Genomic DNA, 22,140 nt, shown 5'->3' on the forward strand with positions numbered 1-22,140 from the left:
GTACAGAAGGAGACATTAAAATCCAAACGGTTTATGGTAATTAACACTCATTTAAATATTGTACTGGTAACTATCACTTCCAATTCTTCTCAGCCTTGAAGGGGCTCTGTGTGCACGTACATATGTGCTGGGAGATTTTAAAGGGATACTACAGCTTCTCTTCTGATTGCTGCTTTCCCAGAAAAAAAAAAAAAAAAAGGATGTCTAATGTTCATTAATTGTCTCACTTTGAGAAATTGCTGTGAAAAGTCACCGCAGGAGAGTGGAATTTTTTTACTATTATTATTTTTTTTTTTTTTGAAAGAAAGTAATAATGGGAAGCCCTGCCTGTGGCGGGGATGTATTGGCTGAGTATGGCCCTGATGAGGCTGTTTAAGCACTGTGATAGGTAACATAGAGCTATTAACACCAAGCTCCCTGTCACCAGAGGAATGAAGACTATGGAGATCCAACAGCCTTTAGGTAGGAACAAAATGCATTATTTATCACCAATTAATCTTCTTTTTTTTCCCCTGCTTTTTCTCCTAAGCAGTAGGACTGGGGTGGGAGGCAGCACTGCCTAACTGGAGACCAAGGGGACCTATCAAGCACCTTTGCACTGACCTGCCCCTTTGTGATATCAAATATCAACAGGAAAGAAATAGGTTGTGGATAAATCGATAGGTTGTGGTACAAAATAAAGGTCTGAGAGGCTACAGGTGTCTCCCAGCCCTGTTTTCAAGGCTCAGAGCTGCTCCAGCAAGGCCAGGCAGGCATCACCCTGCACTGCAGTCAGAGCTGGACCACAGCATCCCCAGAGAACGAGGAAGAAGAGGAGATGCCCTTTGCTGCATCCTTCAGCACTGAGGGCTCTGTCTCTTCCCATCTCCTACAGAGGTTCCTCCTGGGAAGACAAAGGATGCAGAAAGTTGTCCCTCAAGGGATACCAAACAATATCCACTCCAGCATCTACTGTGTGTCCAGGATACCCAGCCCCCCTGAACCACAGAAATGACAGCTCTCTCAGGGAATAATTCCTGCACAGCATGGGGGAAAGGGCCATGGGGTTACTCTTTCCCTCTGAGCCCTGGGAGCATGGACAGGGAATGTGAGACCTGCACAGCACACTGTGGGATCCAAGTGTCAGGACAGCTGCCCCCCCCAGTCAATCTCACAGCACAAGCCAAATAATCAGCAAACCAGCAAGGGCAAGGGATCCATGTTCACATCCCATCTGAGAAAGCTATCCAGGATAACTGACAGCCTCATGCTCCAAAACATTGTTCCTTTCCCACCCATCCATGGGAAAACATGGGAATTGGTGGCAGAGCCCAGGAGCTGTTGCAATGCCCCTATTATACTAATGATGTTTTCTGCCCAAACCGTCCCAGGTGTGGCTCCTCACTGCAAAATAGGAGAATCACCCCAATTCCTTCAGGCTTGGACCTGTCCCTTGAGCCACAAATCCCGTGGGAAATACCCAGGGTTTTCTTGCAGGGGACCACCAGGTGATGCTGAGAGACATCAGCAAGAGCCTGTGCCCATTCCAATTGCTTGACAAGGTCTTGCAAGATCCATGTTTGCATTAAAAAGAAATTAAAAGGTTTTCCACTCCACTAGCTTGCCCAAAGCCTGCATACTAAACAGTAAATGCTACCTGTGAGGTTGAATAAAACCCTCATAAAAAAAAAAAAAAAAAAAGCCATCAGTCAGTGAATACATCATGAACAATGACATTGGGGAGGCATTGTTCTTCTCCTGCCTGATGGACCATGCTGGAACACCTGTTTCTTATCGTGAAACTGTTAATAACTGTCACCACCAAAATCAGTGCTGAAAATGTGTCATTAAGCTACTCCAACCACCACCTAACTATGAGGGGTGGAAAAAAAAGCAGCAAGGAGGAATAGGGGCAAAACTGGACCTTGGATAAATGTCAAAAGCATAGCTGTCCACGTGTCCACTGAAAAACCACTTGCCAGTGGGGAGGGAAAAAAGAAAACCCACCAAACAAATCCGTATTATTAGGTGGCTCCTGCCTCACCAGCATCTTCTAGCTGACATGAAAGACACAGCTGGATAACCATAGGCAATTTTAGCTGATTAACTACAGACATTGACCCTTTCAATTAATTCACTGGGGATTTATTTCGTTTTAATCATCTCCTTAAGCTACAGCCTCCCCACAGAGTCAACAGAAAAACAGTGTCTGGTCCTTTCTCCACCAGCTGTTAAAGGGGTAAGAGGGATGGTTACCCAGGGGTGTTTAAGGTAATCCTGACTCAGGTAGGAATGGACTTAGGAGATGGACATTTGCAGAACACAACTCTTCAGGGACTGCAGAGTCCAAAGAGACCTAGAGCAATGCAAAACTTAAATCTCCTACTTTCTTTCAGGCATGGAAATGGACCCGAGTTTTGCAGTGGAGGAAAAAAAATCTCTCACTGTCATTTGTTGTGCTGCTCCCTGGCTGTATTAGCCTGGTCTCCCCTGACCACTGAAAGTTTTAGATCACTTTGCTATAGCAAAACAATGGTCATTTCTCCCCTAAAATTACAACCAGTCTCAGGTGTTCCTCTTTTATAGAATCATGGAATCACCAAGCCTGGAAAGGACCTCTAAGATCACCAAGTTCAACCATCAACCCAGTACCACCGAGGTGTTCACCACTAAAATTCTCAGGTGCCATGTCCACTGGTTTTCTGAACACTTCCAGGGATGGTAACTCCACCACTTCCCTGTTCCAGTGCGTGACCATCCCTTCCATGAAGAACTTCTTCCTAATATCAAATCTAAACCTCCCCTTCAAGGCCCTGGTTTGGTTTTGCTTTGGGCTGTTTCTGCTCAGTGCAACCCAGCTGCCACCCAATTTAACCCAGATTAAGCACATCCATAGAGATTTAGATGTCTTCTGCACTGGCAAAGTAGGCAGAGATATGAAGACTTCTTGTCCATGGTGGTCTATTGCCCTAATTAGCTGCCTGCTGTCAAGGACTGGTGCTCTTGTGGCACTGCTGGAGTTCTCCACTTTGTATAAAAAAAGCATCAGTTAGAGGCAGCAACTTCATCTCCTAAATTTGTGTGAAACCCTCAGTTTTCAGGTGGGCAGCATGGGAGCTGACACTGGCCCCATTCACAAGGAGTCACGAGGAATGATTTGAGCAGAGTCCTATCCAAAAAAAAAAAAAAAAAGTACATTTCACACTGATATTTTCTGTCAAGATGAAAAATTAGGTGGAAAATTCTGACTAGAGCAACTCTTTGCCTTCAGCCTGGGAATCTGTACAGTGACAGCCTGAAAGCTTCACCCTCCTCGTGCCACACAGAGAGTCTGGGTCAAGACTATTTATATTTTCTTGAAATGTCCAAGCTTATTTTCTCCCACTTCCCCTCGGTCCACAGCTCTATTGCCTGGAAGAATTTAGAAAAAGATCCACACTTCTCCAGAGGGGCAAGTACATTCAACAAAAAGATGCACCTGAGATGACCTTGAAACAAGCCCAAATTAATCTCTCCAGCATGAGCTGCTGTGGAGGTAAATCCGTGGCTGGGGCTTTGGAAAGCAGGATATGTGGAGGATGGCAGCCTTTATCTTCCTCTCCCTGACAGCCTGAGAAAGGATGGTTCAAAGGAGCAAAACAAAACACTCACCTGCATGACAGAATAGTTAACTTAATCCCCCCGAGGCAAACCCCGTTAGCATGTAAAACTAGGAGTGATAATTGTAACCGGTTTTCAACCTTTACTGTAGTGGAAATAATCACTGCAGTGGCGCTGCCTCACTGCCCAGAGACTCCTTTCTCCACAGATTATTTTAAACCAACCTAACAAGGGGGAGCAGGAGGAGAGAAAGATATAAGATTAAAGATGAGGGAATATTTAAGGCTGGGATGGGAGGGCAGCTACAGGTTGGTCTGAGCGGCAGCCTCTGCTTGAGAAACCAAGGCAAAAAACTAAGAAAACGGGCAAAACAAGCTGGATTTCACGCAGATGGATTCAGTCAGGCGAGCCTGGTAAATATATTTTTCTGGGAGATAACAGCTTTTTTTTTTTTTTTTTTTTTTTTTTTTTTTTTTAGACAAAAGCCAATCTTTGTCTTTTGTGAGAGAGCTTGACCATCTGGACTTCAGAAACGCATTTGATATTGTGCCACATGGGCAAATGATTAGTTAAACTGTAGGAGGGGAACATTACGATAAGAATTATGAATCAAAGAAATGCTTTGCCTAAAAAAAATAAAAATATTATAATAGATAATACCAAAAAAGGAGGCAGTTTGGAGGGATTTTGCTGAGCAGGCTGTTCGGTCACCACTCACATTCAACGCTTCCTTAACAACAGGGGACCAACACTCATCAAACTCACTCCTTCGGAGGCAAAACAACACAAAACAAAGAGTTTTGGCATTGTTTGGAAGGAAATTATGACCTTGGGAACCAGACTGATGGATATGAAATGACATTCAATGCTGCAAAATCCAAGGCCAGGTTTAAAAGACCAGTGGCAAGGGTGGAAAATCAGTGGAGATGACAAATGAGAAGAACCACCTGTGTGGCTTAGCTTGTCCTAGAGCAGATATGGGGGCCCTGACACAGTGGGATTGTAAAGAGGCATCTACAACTCGAAGTATACCCATGAGAGAGAGAAAAAGCTGTTACCTGCTGGTGAAGAACACCTCCAAGGGATCATATCCTGAGGCACAGACGCTTCATCGCCCACTTCACCAGGAGCAGGTGAGTCCCCCACCAGCTGCAAGAGACACTTCCCATCCCATGGCAGGGCTTCTCCCAGAGCCCAGAAATGTCATTTAAGGCCTTCTAGGCTTTGTGTTTTACAGATGCTCAGAAATAACCCCCCTGGTCTTAAATCAAATGGATTGATTGGAGATTGTCCAGGGAGTGCTGGTCCTTGTGGCAGCCGAGCCAGCCAAGCTTAGTCTGGAGTTAAGTACCACTCACTCACTCTGAGAAGACTTCACAAGAATACAGGTATCAACAGCTACCTCGGAAAAGCAAAACACTGAGGAACATGTAGAATATAAGATGGTCCTATGCTCTGCCAGCACAGGAGGTCGCACAGCATCTCCAAATCCATGTCTTTGTCATCCCTCTCCAATGCAACAACTGTCGCTGCTGGAACCCAAACCCACAGTTTCTCCTTCCTCAGGCAGCCCTACAAGGTCTTTGGAAAGCAGTAAGGGATGAAGTAAAGGGATTTCAACAGAAATTAAACTGAATTGCCTCTGGTGAATATTCACGACAAGATACTGCAGGCAAACATTATTAAGCCTCCTTAGGTAATGTAATTAGAAGTTCAGCCCCTTTTATCCAAATTTTGCACACAGAAAAATATCCATCATTGCATAAAGTGGGAAAAAAGGCTTTTCCTTCTATTTTTTTTAATTAATAAAGGGGTTTTTTAAAAGCCTTCTTTAAGCAGGCGAACATTTCATGCGGAATCCTGGGCTTGTTCTAAGTGCATTTGGATCCCTCCTGAGTAAACCAAGAGACAGGTTTAGGTTCTACATCAAAATATGTGACAATAATCCTCTCCAGGTGGCTGTTTGAGGGAGAAGACAGCAGCAAAGGCCTCTAAAAGGAGAATTACTCAGCTTTACTGAGCAACTTCTGTGTTTATGGGCAAAACCCACTCACTGTGAGCAAGAATGGTCAGAAATTGAGACAAAATGGGTTTTAGTCAGAGAATGTCAACTTGCCAAACCCAGGATCTCACACAGAGAGGGGAAAAAAGCCATTTCACATGACACATTTATCCACCCAGTGCAGAGATTTTTCAGCATCATCGTGGAGTTGTCAGCGGTTAAAAAAAGAAACCAAAATAAAAGGAAGAAAATAAGAAAAAATGGAGCTTCACAAAACACAAATAACCTGGTATGTTGGGTACTGGCCAGGGATGCAGATGGCTCAGATTCAAGCCCTTCAAAGCAGGGATTTGTACCTCTCTGTCTCTAACATTCCCAGCGAGGCCCCAGCCATAAACCAATCCTGGGAGTTTCACTCTCACCTTCTGGTTAAAAAACCCCAATAATTCAAAAGTATCTTGGTTTTATCTTGCTGTAGAAAAAGCCCTTCTTTTGAAATCTCAGGAAGGGCTGTGGGATGAGAAAGAAGCAGGTCCCTTCCCTCCCTGGTTTTGATTACAGCTTATTAGCATCATTGTTTGGTTTAAGATTTCCCATAAAAATTCCATTCCCAGCAAAGACCTCGGCCGAAAAAGTAAGCAAAGCATTAATAGGAGCTGTCTCTCATTAAGACCGGTTTCCTAAGGAACAGGAGCTCCTCTGTGTGTGTGTGCACACAGGTCCAGCTCAGCCAAGCCACCGTTTAATAACTTTCCCCCAGTTTTGACACAGGGTAGGAATTGCAAACTCTTATGTTCCTGAAAACTCGATGAAAACAAATAGCTGGACAAAGGAGGAGGAACAGCCTGCCCAACCTCACGATGGAGGGGAAATCATAGGAGGTGAAGCTCTGTGCCTTCTCCTGCCAGCAGCAGCACTTGGCTCTTAAAAAAATTAATAAATTACTGTCAGTAATAACCTGGACTAAGAGGCAGGAAGGGAGAAAAGAGGCTTTTCTGTGGAGCTTGTCCTTCTCCCAAAAAGGGCCGATCCTCACAGCCAGTCCCCACTGCTGGCAGGGTCGAGGGCTTTGCCACCACCAGCTCCAAGCAGATGGTGTGGACACGCCTGAGCTGGAGAAATCTTTTGTAATAAAACGCGTCTCCCAGAAATTAACTTCAATTAAGGCATGAGCACTTAATATCTGTGTTTGAGGTATTAAGCCTTCAGCGGAGCCTGTTCCCAGCCTCTTGCCTCGCACCTTCCCCAGCACCTCCTCCTGTCCCCACCCAGCCTCATCTTCCCCTCATCCCTGCCCCCCTCGGGAAGGTGGCCCCAGCTGCTAATTTGCAGGGAAACGTGCAGGAATGTCGGAGCTCTCCATCCCTCCCGGTGAATCTGACAGGGGGTTCAAAACTTGTTAAGAGGAGGCTGGTGGGAGGAAAAGCACTGACAGACAGTACAATCGCATAAGCTTCTTTTCCTCGGGAAACCAGGCTAAAAATAATACCCTGCAATTTGACAGCCTCAGCCCAGGAGAGCCACCAACGTGCTAGCGAGGGTGAGGAGCAGAGCCTGGATGGGTGCTGGCTTCCTCAGCGCCCAGCGGGTTCGAGGAAGGCACAGGGACAGCACCCACGAGTCCAAACCTCACCCTCAGCCTGTGATGGCACCTGCTGCCGCCTGCCACGGCCACTCCAGACACCAAGGTTCCACCAGAGGGGACACAGGCACCCAGGATTTTGGGAGCAAAAGGGCTCCTGCAAGATCCCCCAGCTACGTACCCACAGCTTGCACGGTCTCACCGCACTGCTGCTTCGTCAGGCTCAAAAAAAAAAAAGCTGGTTTACAGCCCAAACCCACGTTCCATCAATGCAAGAGGGAAAACTTGCTGTCACAGCCACAATTCCACATCCTGCTCCGGTGATGGAGGAGTGAAGCCTTTGGTAGTAATTGCTATGCACGGGCAGGGGGAAGAGATTCTGATAGCTTTTATTATCAGGGTATCCAGACGTAAAACGAATGCCTGCAATATTTATATATGTCATCACTTAGAGTAAGTAGCCTGATTTGTCAAACGGAGACAAGATTCGGGGATGTCAATTAGGAGGAGATGGAGGGCGAGGCAGGGGAGAAACCGCACGCAGGATTCATCAGATGCTCTATCCCAAGTGTCAGCTACAAAACCACAAGTGGCTTTGACTGGTGAAACACAGTCAGAAACGCTGCAGAAAGGGTGAGGGCAAGGCAAAGGGTCCTGCTTTGAGGCCAGCCCTCTGCCCTCGGGGTGGGTGCGGGTGCTGGCTGGGAGCCCACAGAGCTCGGGGAGCAGGAGGAAAGGGAAGGTTTCCTTTGACTGCCCTCTAATGCCAGGTAGAGGGAAAAGGGATGGGTGCTGGAGGACATGGCAGGGAGTAAGGCAGCAGCACATGGGAGCAATCCTCACAAGGAGGTGAGGGATGCTGCCATAAGCCTGATAGAGCCCAAGAACACACCAAGGACTGAATTGCCTCAGTGTACACCCTCACAGGGTATTTTAGGCCACTGTTACTTGCAGGGATCCCCCTTTTTCCTCAGAAATCATTAGCCCTGCAGAGAAATGATGGACAAAAGTCTTGCTGAAGATTGGGGTGTCCTCCTCCTATAGGGTTAAGTCATCCCACGTGTCCCATTAAAGCAGCATCACAGGGATGGGGGTAGAAGAAGGAGGAGACCTCCATGGAGTATAGTCTTCCAGCCTGACAAAGCAGGATCACCCCAAAGCACCTCAGCCAGCAGGAACATTCAAGATAAACCAGGGGGAAGCATCTGTGTAAAGATCCCTTAGAGATGCAATCACGTGTGATGTTGTTTGCTCATCAAGGCAAAGGAAGGACACTGCAAGAAGCGCTTTCAAACAGTGAGAGCTTGCTCCTCAGCCCAAAAATTAGTAAGGATCAAGGCCAGGTTGGATGGAGCTTGGAGCAGCCTGGTCTAGTAAGAGGTGTCTTACTGCCCATGGCAGCAGGGTTGGAACTGGATGGTCTTTAAGGTCCTTTCCAACCCAAACCATTCTCAGATTCTACGAATGAAATAACTAAAGTGTGTTTTGTCACTGAAAACGGTCACCCAGGCAAGGTTTTGTTCTTCACCATCTCAAGAGACTCATGACAGGCAACATCCTGAAATGTCAATACCCTGCATGCTCTTTGAATCAATGGTAAAGAATTTATCCCGTGGCAAAGAGCTCCACAGGAGGAAGCCACAATGTGGGACTGCTGCAAAAACACAGCCTCAGAGTCTGCCTCCCCCTGGGAAGCAATGTCACATCTCAGGAAGAAAAATACCCAAAAAGACTCCCAAGAATGTCACCTGGTGCCAAAGTCACCATGAGGAGCCTTGCAGGAGAAGGAGCAAACCCCTAAGCAAAGCCAAGGGAAATGCTGACACTGGGATTGGTCTTGCTTAACTTAATAACTGCAGACACCTACATCTGAGCTACTCATTCCACACACCTGTCTCTCTGTAATGAAGAGAAATAGGCACTGTTAGGACACAAATCGATTTTAGGCGTCCACAGGAGCAGATAAAACCCGAGCTGGAAGCGCTTGTGCGGGGAAGTCGCAGCACTGACGTCCAGGCTGCCCGTGGAGCGAATCCCTCCCAGCCACGAGCAGGGGACAGCGGCAGGAGCTGGCCTGAGAGCGAGATGTGTCTTCACAAGAGGAGAGCTGATGTCTGGAGACAGCCATGGCTGACAGGCAAGCTCCAACACCCTCCTCTCCATCAGAGCCTCCCACCTCTGGGGACCGGCCGGGAGGGAACGGGGATGACAGACACATTAGCACCTTCTTCTTGGTGACAGCTTATTTTCGTCCGAGCTTTCTCGTCCTCCGCTAATTATTTCCTTTTGATTTGGAGACTTCAGATGGAATGATGTGGCTGTGGCCTCCAGCTACTGTCGTGGGGCTGAAGAGGGGGAGAAGAGCCCTGAATGACAGGAGTCTCGGAGAAGGTGGAGGCTCACTCTTGTCCTTGCATGCAGAAAGCAGGAATTTCTCTTCAGAGACTTTTGGTGCACATTTTTTGCCATGAGGGTGGTGAAACACTGGAAGAGTTTTCCCAGAGAGGTGGTGGATGCTCCGTCCCTGGGAATATTCAAGGCCAGGTTGGATGGGGCTTTGAGAAACCTGGTCTAGTGGAAGATGTCCCTGTCCATAACAGGGGGATTGGACTAGGTGGCCTTTAAAAGTCCCTTCCAACCCAAATTATTTTATGATTCAATCAATCTTCAGGCCAGACCTGAGAGTTACAGTATGCTGCACTGAGTTTTGGGGCTGCACAGGTTTGGGACCAGAAAGGGTTGAGGTCCTACAGTAAAAGAGCACAGAGCAGATACCCAAGGTGGGACAAGGAGGACGACGTCTAGAGGCATCCAAAAAGCAGCACAGATATATGCAGGGTAATCTAATGAGCATGTTTTCAACCCTGGAGGGCCACTCTACCCACTCAGGCCCCATGCTGGGCACAAAGCATAAATCTCTGCGATGCTTCTTTAAATTAATCCATGGGAAGAGACTCGCTAAGCAGCAGAAGGTCAGCGAGGGTGATTCAGACCAGTGGTTTGGAGAATTCTTATTCTGACCGATAACTGAAGCTCAGGAAGGAAAAGGGCACACGCTCACAGGAGAGGGAGCTGGTCTCTGCCGGGAAGGCAAACAGCCTGCACACAACCACAGTGCCTGTGGGGTGTGAAATGCTCTCTCAGCCCCGGCTCCAGCATCACTGGCAGCACTGCTTATCCTGCAGCTTGCAGCTTTGGGGTGCCACAAGCCAGCAGCCATGAAGATTAACTTGCTGCCTGCTCCCAAACCGTCAGGGCACACACAGGACAGTGAGAAAGTGCCTGAGGGAAGGGCCAGCAGCCCCACATCCCTGGTGTGATGTGAGCCGGGCTGAAGGGCCCCTTCCCTCCACACCCTCCTGGCCAGCGGGGTTGCAGTGACCCGAGGCACCAGTGCACTCACAGCACGTGGGGACCAACGTGGGGCCAGGCAAGGCATCCCCAGGGCACGAATCCTCCACCCGCCTGCAGCTTCCTCAAGCCCATACATTTGTATTAAATGGCCTGTTAGAGATTTGCCAGTAGTTTTCAAGCTCTGACAGCCCTGTTTTTTATTTCAGTTGCCTTTAAGCCACCACATGGAATTTTCATATATAAATATGGAAATATGCAAACCCCCGCAGATTTATAGGATCCGACACTGTGGTTTAAATGAATCCCCCATGATCTTGTCTTCTGCTCATGCCCCCTCCTACAGCACCCCTTCCTCTGGTCTCTGGTGCAGCCGCTCCATGAGGAGTGGTAATCCTTCCCAGGCAGCTCCAGAGCTCCATACCTTCCTCTGCCTCCCAGCCTACTAATCTCCCATCATTTACATAGCTGGGATACAGCTCTGCTCCTTCTCTCCCACATCCCTGAGAGTGTCCAAGGCCAGGTTGGACGGGGCTTGGAGCAACCTGGTCTAGTGGAAGGTGTCCCTGCCCATGGCAGGGGGTTTGATCCAGATATTCCCTTTAAGGTCCTTCCAACCCAAACCATTCCATGGTTCTGTGGTTATTCTGTGATTCAGTTTTGAGCTGGACAGGGCAAGGCAGCCCTGGGGATACAATTACAGTTGCAGGCAGTGGAGAATCCACACTGTGCAGCTGCAGGAAAAGCCTTGGTCAGATCCTGTGTGGCTCCAGAGAAGATGGACTCAAGACAAAAATCTCTTGGGCATGCAACTCCCACGGGGAAAAGATTCTTCTGTCCACAGCTCCCACGCCAGGAAAGCCCTGCCATCACTTTGGGGTTAAATCAAAAACTAAAAGCTCTGTCTGGCACCACATTTTTGCTTCCTGCCCGGCTGTGCTGGAGGATCACGAGGGAAAAGCTGACTCGGAGGGGAATTGGTCCCACAGCTGTGATGGGAGCCGAGGGCAAGCTGAGCTTTCTTTACCCTCAGTGAGACAGAAAAATGCAGCATGTCCCTGGGGATGCAGGCCCTTGGCATGGGGTGAGCTCCTGGTGATTCTTTTGGACTGAAAACCCCTCAGGGCCTGCTTGGAAAAATGCCTTTCCTCTTTTCCAAATTACTCCAGAGCAACTGAGCGCAACAAAAACCAACCCCGAGCTCACAACCCTGAAAGCACAGTCCCCCTGGGCAGGGCTGTGTGGATCCCCCAGAGAGGGGCACGACCAGGGGCTCCTCTGAGCTGCACAGCCATCCCACACAAATTAAAAATCTTGTAAAAAAACTGTATAAATAAAGATTAAAGTAATGGTGGCCTATATGAGGCTGATGCTTCCCCGGTTTAAATGAGTGAAAATCGATTAAAAAAAGAGAAAGTAATAACGTATGTTTGTTAGTGGAGTGTTAAAGAAAGTCAAATCAGTGACCTGGAGAAAATTGCTCCTTCAGTAAGTGCAACAAGAGCTGGTTAAAATCATCTTCCAGCAGCCATATATTTTCTTATAGGTGCCCCATATTCCCCCTGAATTCCAGCTTGTTTAACCAGCTCACTGCAGCTGGAAAATGGCTGTGGCATCCTGTCGACCTCTGCCTCTCCCACTTGTTTTGAGAGAGAAATTGGAAGTTTGGCTCCTGAACAAGAGCTTGGTTTGTAAAGCTTTGAGGACACACAAGGAGGAAAGCCCAGAAGAGCTGGGACTGATTTCTTAAGCACAAGCACAAGCAATGCAGCCTTTGTTTAACAAACTGGGGAGCTGAAAACACAAAACATCTTTGCCTGGGAGAAGGCAGCACCACTTCCTCACCGAGTTTAGCATTTCTCCTCGACTATTTTGTATGATTTTTTTTTTCCTTTTGGCCTATTTTCTGCATCAAGAGAATTTCAATTTCCCTCCAAAAGCAACTTGATAAAGATCATAAGAAGATAAAAAAGTGGGGAAAAAAAGTGTTGATGCAGCTTTTCCTGAAGGAGATGCCTATAAACAGCTGTACTGGAGCATGTAATTCTTTCAGATAAAGCATATTTGTTATTTTCTAAGACACTTTAAATTTAAACCCACAAGTTTGGTGTTAGGCCTGCACTTGGTTATCAGATTGACACATCCTGATTAACCAAGGAGAATTAACCTCTCAGAGTGCAGAAAAAGCTGATTATTTAAAATAAATCAAAGATTCTTTTCCAGTTCAGATCACACGGACAGTCAGTTATTTTAATGCATTTTTGGCTGCACACGTCCTGGCATCCATGGGTTTGCTAAGCTGTTCTGCCAGCGACTCCCTGCAAACCCTGAGCTTTTCCTGCACACACCTTCAGCCAGAGCCTTTCCCCCTGCCAGGATTCACTGGAGGGAGGCTAAGGAAGGGCAAAGCATGTCGTCCTGGCTTGCCAGCCCCCCAGCAAGGTGTGCCCAAGCCTCTGCCACGTCTCCTTCTCTCCTTTCTCAATCCCTTCCACCATCTCCCACTTCCTCCCCGGCGTGAATCACACCACTCTCAACTCGTGACACCATTAGCTTTTGCTGTCACCAGAGCTGACAATTCAAAAGGCCCTGGAGAGCTGTCTGCAGAGACACAACAAATGAGATCTCTTAATTAACACCTCCCTTAACTAAATGAATTAATTTTATGCAGCTGATATGTCGCGTCTTCACAGTTTGAGGGTGACTGAGTAGCTGAAAACATCTCTCTCCTCAGAGCTATTGGAAGGACTTTTTTGCTTGACAGTGTTTCTGTAAACAGTCCCTGCTCCAAGGTGGCTGTGGGTGTGTGTCAGTGAAAGGAGGGAGGGATACCTCTGGGAGCAGACCAGCTAGCATCCCTCTGCTCCAGCATCCCTCAGCACTTGGGCTTCCAGGAGAAACACCTCACCTGGACCAGGGTGGGGAAGAAACCCCTCTGCAACGGAAGAGATGTGAGATGTTGACTCTTGCATCCTGAAGTGGCTGCAGAGACAAGGCAATCCACCTCCTTCACTTCCCCGGAGCAACACCAGCAGCAGCTATGCCAAAGCGTGCAGAAAAAGCCAGGATGCTTCACCTCTCAAGTGAAGGCCCCTGAACACAGTCTTGCAGTGGGTGCTATAAAACCTAATAGCAAAGATTAAAACAGAAAGGACTTTGGCACATGAGAGTTGGGATTTCAGCCCTTGAACTAAAGGGTTGGACAAAGCAAACTCCACACCCTCACAAGCAGCTCCTGGCTTATATTTAAATGTGGAAGATGGCTACACATTGAGACTTCATATCCAGCATGGATCCTGATGTATCCATCACTCAGCCAAAGCACTAAGCGTGGCATAGCTCAAATTTTATACCTACACACACCCTCATTTCCAAGTCCACCTTTCCTTTCAGTGCAGCTGACGCACACATGTGCACAATGGCCTTTTCTTTCATCTCTTTTCCCTTCACTTTTCTCTCCCTTTTAACCCAACAAACAGGGTCCTCCTTGGGAAGGAAGGAAGGAAGGAGAGCTTGGCTCTGGTCATCATGCCCACAACTTGTTTTCTATGAAGCAGCCACTGGTAACATGATAAAAGCCTCCTCTCTGCCCTTTGATGGCTGAGGAAAAAAAAAAACCAACCTGAAAGCTTACCACTAAAAAAAGATATTCTCCTCCGGGTCTGAATCACCAGCAGAGCTTTTGGTCCTTGAAGAAATGCAATAATCCAAGGGAACAGACTCAAGGCCAAAATCAGATTGTATTATCCAGGTTATCACCAGGGCGCCCTGCAGAGATGCAGCCAAGAATTATTTCCTCCTCCCTCTCTTTCGCCTGGTGGAGCATGACAGAGAGAAAGACTCTTGCTAGTTTTATTTATTTTTTTTTAAGGAAAATAATTAGATTTTTCAAGAGGCTTGGATTGAAAATCAATTTCCCAATTAAAAAGCGTAAGGTTTATAGTTGGTGCACGATTTAAGTTGGGACTATTTGTTTGCCTTCTGGGATCAGTGCAAAACCCCCAAGCACCACCGTTGTCACTACTGGGACAAAAACTTCTAAAATAACCATTAAGGGAACTGTTTTCCTGCTCAAAACCAGTTTAAAGGAGGGGTAACAAAAAAGACTATACCACGTGAAACTGCAACAGGCAGCCGATATTGAAAGGTGCTATAAAGCAACATCTACCTTCTTCACAAGAGCAAGTAAAACAGTCTCCAACAAATCAGAGGTTGGATTCTCTGATGTGTGCTAAGGGGCTGCTTAATTCTGAATTTCCCCCCTGAGGGGGTACCAACAGCACCTCTTCCTTGCCCAGCTCCTCTGCTCACCTCCAAAGGAATTGGTTCAAGGCTTAAACTCTCTTATCGCCCACAAACAGAGCTTGACCTCTGCCATATTTGCAGCAAGTCCTATTACTTTGGGGTGATTCAGAGCTAGAAGCTGATTATTACAAGCCAGGAAGGAGAATTCTGACTCTGTGGTGTTTACAGCTTTTATCACAGAAAAATCCACCTGCTCCAGCTATAAAAACAGATAAAATCTCCCAGCGAAGCCTGCTCTCCTCAAGATCCCACGTCACTAACAAGTACCTGTATGCTCTGGCAGTGGCCCCCCCAGAGCTGTAAGGCTTTTCTCCAGTTCAGTCTGGCCTGTGATCTTGGCTTAGAGGAGCTCTAGAGACAACCTGAACACTGCCAGCACAGCACATGGCCGTGCTGACCAGGGTCAGAGCAAGTTGGATCAATGCTTCCTTCACCTCAGCATCAGCACGTACTCACAGCAAAGACCAAGGGGAGGAGGAAGAAAAGCAAGTTAAAAAAAAAATTTTATATCTCTTTTCGTGTAGCAGGGGAGTTACTTTCACACTCAGAGCACAGGAAGCTCATTCATGGCGGTGCTTCACTTGCTCCCAGGCGCCAGGGAGATTTTGTCTCCTGCCACTGCAACATAATCACAGTCACAGAATCCCAGAATATGCTGAGCTGGAAGGGACCCACAAGGATCACTGAGTCCAACCCTCAGCCCTGCACAGGACCATCCCCAAGAGTCACACCCTGTGCCCCAGAGGATCATCCAAACACTCCTTGAGCTCTGCCAGCCTTGGTGCTGTGACCACTGCCTGGGGAGCCTGTTCAGTGCCCAACTACCCCCTGGGGGAAGAACCTTGTTCTAATATCCAACCTAAACCTCCTCTGGCACAACTTCAGGCCACTTCCTTGGGTCCTGTCACTAGTAGATGTTGGTCGGCGAAGCCAACAGTGTTCCAGAGTGTGACATCCATCCAAGCCGATTCTGAGGTGGATGGGGTTTACTACCATGAGAAAATGCTGACTGCTTCCTCTAGGAAAGGGCTGGGCAGTGGGGAACTGCCTGCTTAGGCCAAACACCAGCAGGGAGGGACCTGAGCCATTATGAGAGGGAGGTGTGGGGAATGGGAAGGAGACACTTGAGGAGCACCAAGGTGAAGGCACAAGTTGAAGAACAGGAAATCCAGGAGGTGGCCCAAAGATAACTTGGAGGGAGGATTGGTAGTAGAGTAAGGAGCAGTGCTGAAGGAGCTGCAGGAGCCTGAGGGTGAGGAGATGTTGGAAAGCCATCACAACAAAGCCAGGGTCATAGGAGGAGGAGTGCCAGGGGTTGGCACCTGAAGGAGATGAGACTGCACAGAGCCTCAAAGGCTTTTAGGGTTTCTCAGAGCCCTGGTGCCACCAGAGAGGATTTGATGAGCTGAAATAAAACCCCTCACCTTGCATTTTAAAAAGTGTCTATCTCCTGCAGCCCAAGAGGGAAGAGAAGAGGAGGGGGGGGAAAGTGCAACCCCCTCATACAAACTGCAAAGGAAGGAAGGAAGGAATTGGGAAACATGCAGAACCCCAAGCTTGACTCACAGCTATTGATGGAAATTAAATGAGTTTGCCTGCAATTGCCTCCTTCTCACAGTTTTTTCCCTCCCCCAGCCCATCCTTTGGTCTTTCTCACCCAGAGAACCACTAGTTCTAGTGGACTCATTTCACCAAAGCTTGAAAAGACAATGGAGCTCACTAGGAGGAGCTTTCCCTCCAGGAAAGGCAGCCCTCCTTTTCTCATCTTCTTGAGGGAAGGGCTTAGCTTGTCTTGGTCCCACCTAAATCCCAGGACCAGAAGAAGCTGCAATGAGTCCAATAGTCATGACCAAGCTCAGCTTTTTGATCAAGATGTTCCTCCAAACAAAGAGGGACGATCCTCTGCCTGCTGAAGAAGGAAGAGTTTCTGGTTTGGAATTTTTACAAAGCTACTGCTTCCACAAGAGAGGGAGATATTCATCAAAGTTCACTTTTCAGTGGAAAAAAAACCTCCCCAAGATAACCTGGAGTTCCAAGGGGAAATAAGCCAAAGGATAAAGCTGTGTGGGACTGCTGGAGGGCACGAGAGCTCAGGCAGCACATCACCTCCGTTTGGATGCCCTGAGATGACATTATCACTTTTATCCTCAGCTCTCCTTTCCAATTCCCAGAGAGTGAAGTGAAAGAAGAAGTTTTCTGAAGGCCAGGCAAGCACAAAGTGCACTTTGACAGCACTACCTACACAGTATCTGATGCCTGTACTCATTGGGACAGCTAAAAGCAGCAGGGATAAGCCCAAGAGAGGCATGGGAAGACCATGGAACACGCAGTGTCTGGGGTCCCAACACTACTGGTGTGGTGCCACTCACCCCCTCCACTTGAGATGGAATTAGCCCCTTTACTTTACAAGACACAAACCCATTTGCTGCCCCACTGTCACCCTCTCTCTCCCTCCCCAAGTCATTCTCGACTCTCAGCCTTACTGGCTTCTTCAGGACTGTGTTTAGAAGCTCACAAATTTCTTTTCCTTCATTTTAAACAGTTTTTAAAACCTAATTTTTGCTTCCCTGCTGTCTTCATGGACACGCCTCAGCTAAAAATGCAGCTTCAATGACATATCATTCATTCAGGGCCTGAGAGGGAGCAAAGAAATTGTTCACTCACTCCACAAAGAAGCATAAGGAAAGCCAATATTCCCTCCCATTCCTGCTGTTCCATTAAACTAATTTTATGCATGAGGTGAGATTGCATCTTTCCTAAAAATAATAATAATAGTAATAATAATGAATACATTTTTCTCCAGTGACAGCATCAGTGATGAGGTTTTGCTTTACCACAAAGTAGACATTTCCAGAGAGCACATCTAGAAGCTGTCTGGTTAAAGGTGCTCCAGGAATGGCCAGAATTAGCAGCTGAAGGAATTTATGAAGCTTTCTGGGTTATTCTGGAGCAGAAATTTTAAGGAATCACACACCATGTGAAAGATATACACAAACCTGTTTCCAAAGCAGTGCCCTTCTGAGGAAAAATCGATGCCTGGAGGATCCACGACTGCATTGAGAGAGCAAACTAAGACCACTGAAGGAGAGATTCACAGGTAGTAACTTTATGAAGGATTATGCTTAAATGAATCCACAAAATGTGACTCTGGACACGGATGCCAGATAGCACCCTGTGGGGAAAAAAAGGATATCCAAAGTGAGTAGGGGAATCTCCAATCCCCACATCACCTGCAGAGAGCTTGAGGGTGATTCCACTCATTCCTTCCAAGCCCCAAACCCCGGTTGTAATGAGGAAGGGCACATGGGAAGATAAGTAGATAAATCAAGTACTTGCAGAGGTGCCAAGAAATGCAGAAGCAGCTTTGGAGAGAGAGCACATCACAAGGAGACATCTCAGGAGAGAGTCTGTCTGTGCCACGCAAGGAGAAGGACAGAGGAAAAAAGCTTTTAGCACCTGTTTGCTTGCACTTATAAATAAGAAAAGAGGCAACTGCAGTTAGAAAGGACAGTAGACACCAATCTCTCCTTGAATCCTGGTTGCTGTCCCCTCTGTGAACTCCTCACTTCGCGAGGCTGCAGCTGCAGGAGGAGGGAAAAGGCAAAGGAATCACATCCCGCTTCCTAACGGAGGCGGGCACGGAGGAGGCACAGCTCTGATCACACATGCAGACACATTTCCCAGAAAGGAAAGATGAGAAACATATCACCTATAATTAGAGGGCAAGAGTCGTAAATACAGCAGCGAGATTAAAAGCGGAGGTAAGTCCAGAGCGGAAAAGCAGAGCTTTAACACACTCAAACCTCCGTCCCAGCTGCAGCGTTTGACCAGCCCTTGGACCTGGTTTGCACTGCCGTGGCACTCAGAATTCCCAGCCAAAGGACTTCACACATCCAAGATGATGGTGAGGGCTTAGCTAACAGAGCAATCCTGAGCATGCAGCTCCTCGTGCCAGTGGGAGACGGGAAAAAACCCTTTTCCACAAGCAGCGGTGGAGATGCCCACCCCCAGGATTAGCTTCCAGGGCTGGATATGTTTAGCATGGATGACAGAGTGCAATTATTGTAGAGCTGTTACAAGCAAGGTTACAGACACCGTGGCCACTGATGAAAGCACTGAACATGCTGTGCTAAGGAGAGTGTCTTGCTATTTACAAACCAGCACGTGAGGTCAGGGAGCACAGCTCCCTTCAGCCAGAGGCCACAATAAAACTGCTGTTTAACACTAAAGGATGCCCAGACCACCTTTTCCCTCTGCCACAGGGTGCCCTGAGCACCCAAGTCTTTCTATTAGGTGGTTATGATCCACAGCTGTGACCTCCACACCTCACCAAAGCAGTCCAGCCAAACTGATAAGGTCCACATCAGCTCGCCCATCCTCCTTGGAAGCCCAGTGTCACTTGGCTTTGCAACGTCTACCAGGAAAAGCCAGTGAAGAGAGCAAAGTCCTGAATAATAACAAGCAACAAATAAAGGGAGAAATGTAGCAAAGCAGTTGGCAAGCCCAGTTCTCTGGTCACAAGAAGGACAGAAGGCCACTGCAGCACACACAGCAAGCTCTTGGTTTTCCCTCTCCTGTCGGGCACTCCGGAAGCCTGTATTTTCTCCTGTAGGAGAAAGTTAAGGGTGTTGGCACCCTCTGGCTGTGCTTTAGACTAAAGATACTCCTAACACCAGCTCCTCACTCCCACTCGAGGGTGAGACAGAGCTGGAAGACTTCAGTCTCTGTGTTGTGAAGATACACCCATAACCTCTGCTCATCGGGAGACCCAAACAAAGCTGTGCCAAAGACTCGACACTGCACTTGCAAAAGGCACTAAACACAACCAGTGCTGGACGAGCCGACTTCCCTGTCGATGCCTGGTTTCACAGCAGAGATGAAAAACCACCTCTGCCAGCCCAGCAAGCGTGGCAGTGAAGCTGTGGAGCAACGCCAAGGCACCGTGACCTCCAAGTCCTGCTGAGGAGACCAGCAGGACTGGGAGCAGCCGACCGCAGGCAGCAGCAGTCCCGGTTGGAGTCAGCCTCCTGGCTAATTCCACTAGCATGCGGAGAGAAGCCACACCATCAGCTATTCCCCAAGTTATTTTTAGGACCTGATGACTTTCCTGGAAGCATGCCATGGCAGCGGGTCACAGGGATGACTGCAGGAGGGATGAGAGTGGCCCCTCTGCCAGCACAGCACTGGCAGCAGTAGAGGTTTGAAAGGGTCGCTGATAAACACCTGAGCGTACCAAGGGTGAACTCCAGCTGCAATCCCTCCATCCTCCTCCTCTCTTTCCCCTCTCACCTGTGGAGCAGCAGCCAGTGCCAGCCCCAGGGCTTCCCACTGCTTGCTCTGTCCCCACACAGCCTGGAGGGATGAAGGGCTGGCAGCACTGGCACACAGGGAATGCTTCATCTCAAGGCCATGGACGAGAGTCCATAACTGTTACTGAACAGGGAGACCTGGAGACAGAGCCTTGCCCTTGGAATGGGATAAAGACAACAGCCAAAAGCCTCACAAGTTGGGTCCCAGAGTGAACTGGCACCTCCCAGGCAAATGGCACCCACCAGTCAGGGTGACCACTGCCCACAGCCCTGACCAACACCTAAGCTGCCTTGGTATCTCCTAGACTGCTGCTGGCCACGAGGAGAAGGAGCTCAACACTTCAGGAGGGATTAGGCTGAAAATTAATGACATTTTCCTTCATGCTGCCAGATAGATGCACCAGAGAGGCATGAAGGCAGGCAGCTCCAGCTGCCAGGAATTCAGCCTGGTTTTCCACCTCATCTAACATGTTCCCCCCAAAACAGTCTTGGAAGCAATGCATTAGGACAATGACAGTGGGAAGAGGAGATGAGAACTGGGCTGCCCACACATGGGAGAGCGGCAGGAGGTGAGCACAGCGTTGCCTTTGGGTTTGAGTTACCACAGAATATTTGCTCTCCACCTGAGCTCAGGGGAAACGCTCCTGTGTACGGCACAGCAGGGCTTGGCTGGTGAAATCTTAATGCTGAGGCACCCTGACTGAGCAGAGCCAAGGTAAAGCTAAATAAATAAAGAGAAGGTGTGAGAATCTCAATATTCCTTTTGCTGCTTTAGAACCCAAATCAACCAAGGCAGGAATTGAGGAAAAAAAATGGGATATGCAGCACTTTGAAGTCATTTTACAGATGCACAAGACAAAGGGCTTTTTGGGGGGAGAACAAGACACAGCCCAACTGCCTCATACTTGACTTTATAAGGTTTGACCTTCTCTGATAAGGGATCAGAAGTAGTATAATTCTGACAACAATAAATCCACCTTGGGGCCATATCCTATGGGTTCACAGAGGTGGTGAGGGGCTGGAAGGAGCAAGCAGAAGTTCTGCAATTTAAATTCTTACCAATTCACCCCCGTTAAAGTCTTGCCCCATCAAAGAGGAGTTTGAGCAGGTCCCACCCCGTGCTGTGCCCATGATATCACTCACCCCACTGCTGAGATCTGTCCCAGGGAGCACCACATAGCTCAGGAGCTCACAGCCCTGAGGGTGCCAGGGAAACCACAATCCAAACCGAGTGCTCTGCAGAGCTGGCTTCTCTCAGCTGGGGACCCCCACAGTCCTTCCTCAGTGACCCATCCATGAGGTCTGAGCACCTGGTTGCCCCCCAGCATGGAGGGAAGCCCAGCACAGCCCAGAGAATTCCCACTCTGCTGAGAAATTCCTCATTTTTATCCTTCCATTAATGATTTATTCAAATTTACCTGCATGCCAACTGTACGTCAAAGCATTAAGAGAATAAAAAACCTTGATGCGTGCAAACTGTTGCTTACTAAATTAGTTTGGTTGGTTGTATTGTTTAGGATTATTTTTTTTAATGCATTCTGATCCCATATCTGCTCTGCTTTGCTGTATGAAAAAAAAAAAAGAGCTGATAAGAATGAATCTAAAACCTGCAATAACGACAGGGAAGGGGAATAGAGTTTTACAGAAGATGGGCATTAAGGGGGTTAGAAATGCACGTTTTTAAGGCAGCAGATTAGGAAACGAGGTGAAGCATCATAGCAAAGGGGTTTTATTTTGGCTCCCTTGAACTTCCACATGCCCCCCACCCCCCGAGCTTCCCCGTGTGATAAGATTGATCCCGATAACTAAATATAAAACTGAAATTAAACGAAGGCGGTGTAAAGTTCAAACAGATGCACTTGCTAGTCCCTTGCCAGAGCTGTGTGCATGCAGAATGGGAGAGCTGGCACCCAGCTTTGCTCCCTCATCAAGAGGAATTGTTGGAATATCTGATGGAGCACGTATAAGGCTCAGGCTGGTTAAGCAGTGACAGTCAGGGAATATGAATGAAC

The sequence above is a fragment of the Manacus vitellinus genome, unplaced genomic scaffold, assembly GCF_001715985.3.
Source record: "Manacus vitellinus isolate BGI_N305 unplaced genomic scaffold, ASM171598v3 scaffold_48_pilon, whole genome shotgun sequence".
NCBI classification, from domain to species: domain Eukaryota; kingdom Metazoa; phylum Chordata; class Aves; order Passeriformes; family Pipridae; genus Manacus; species Manacus vitellinus.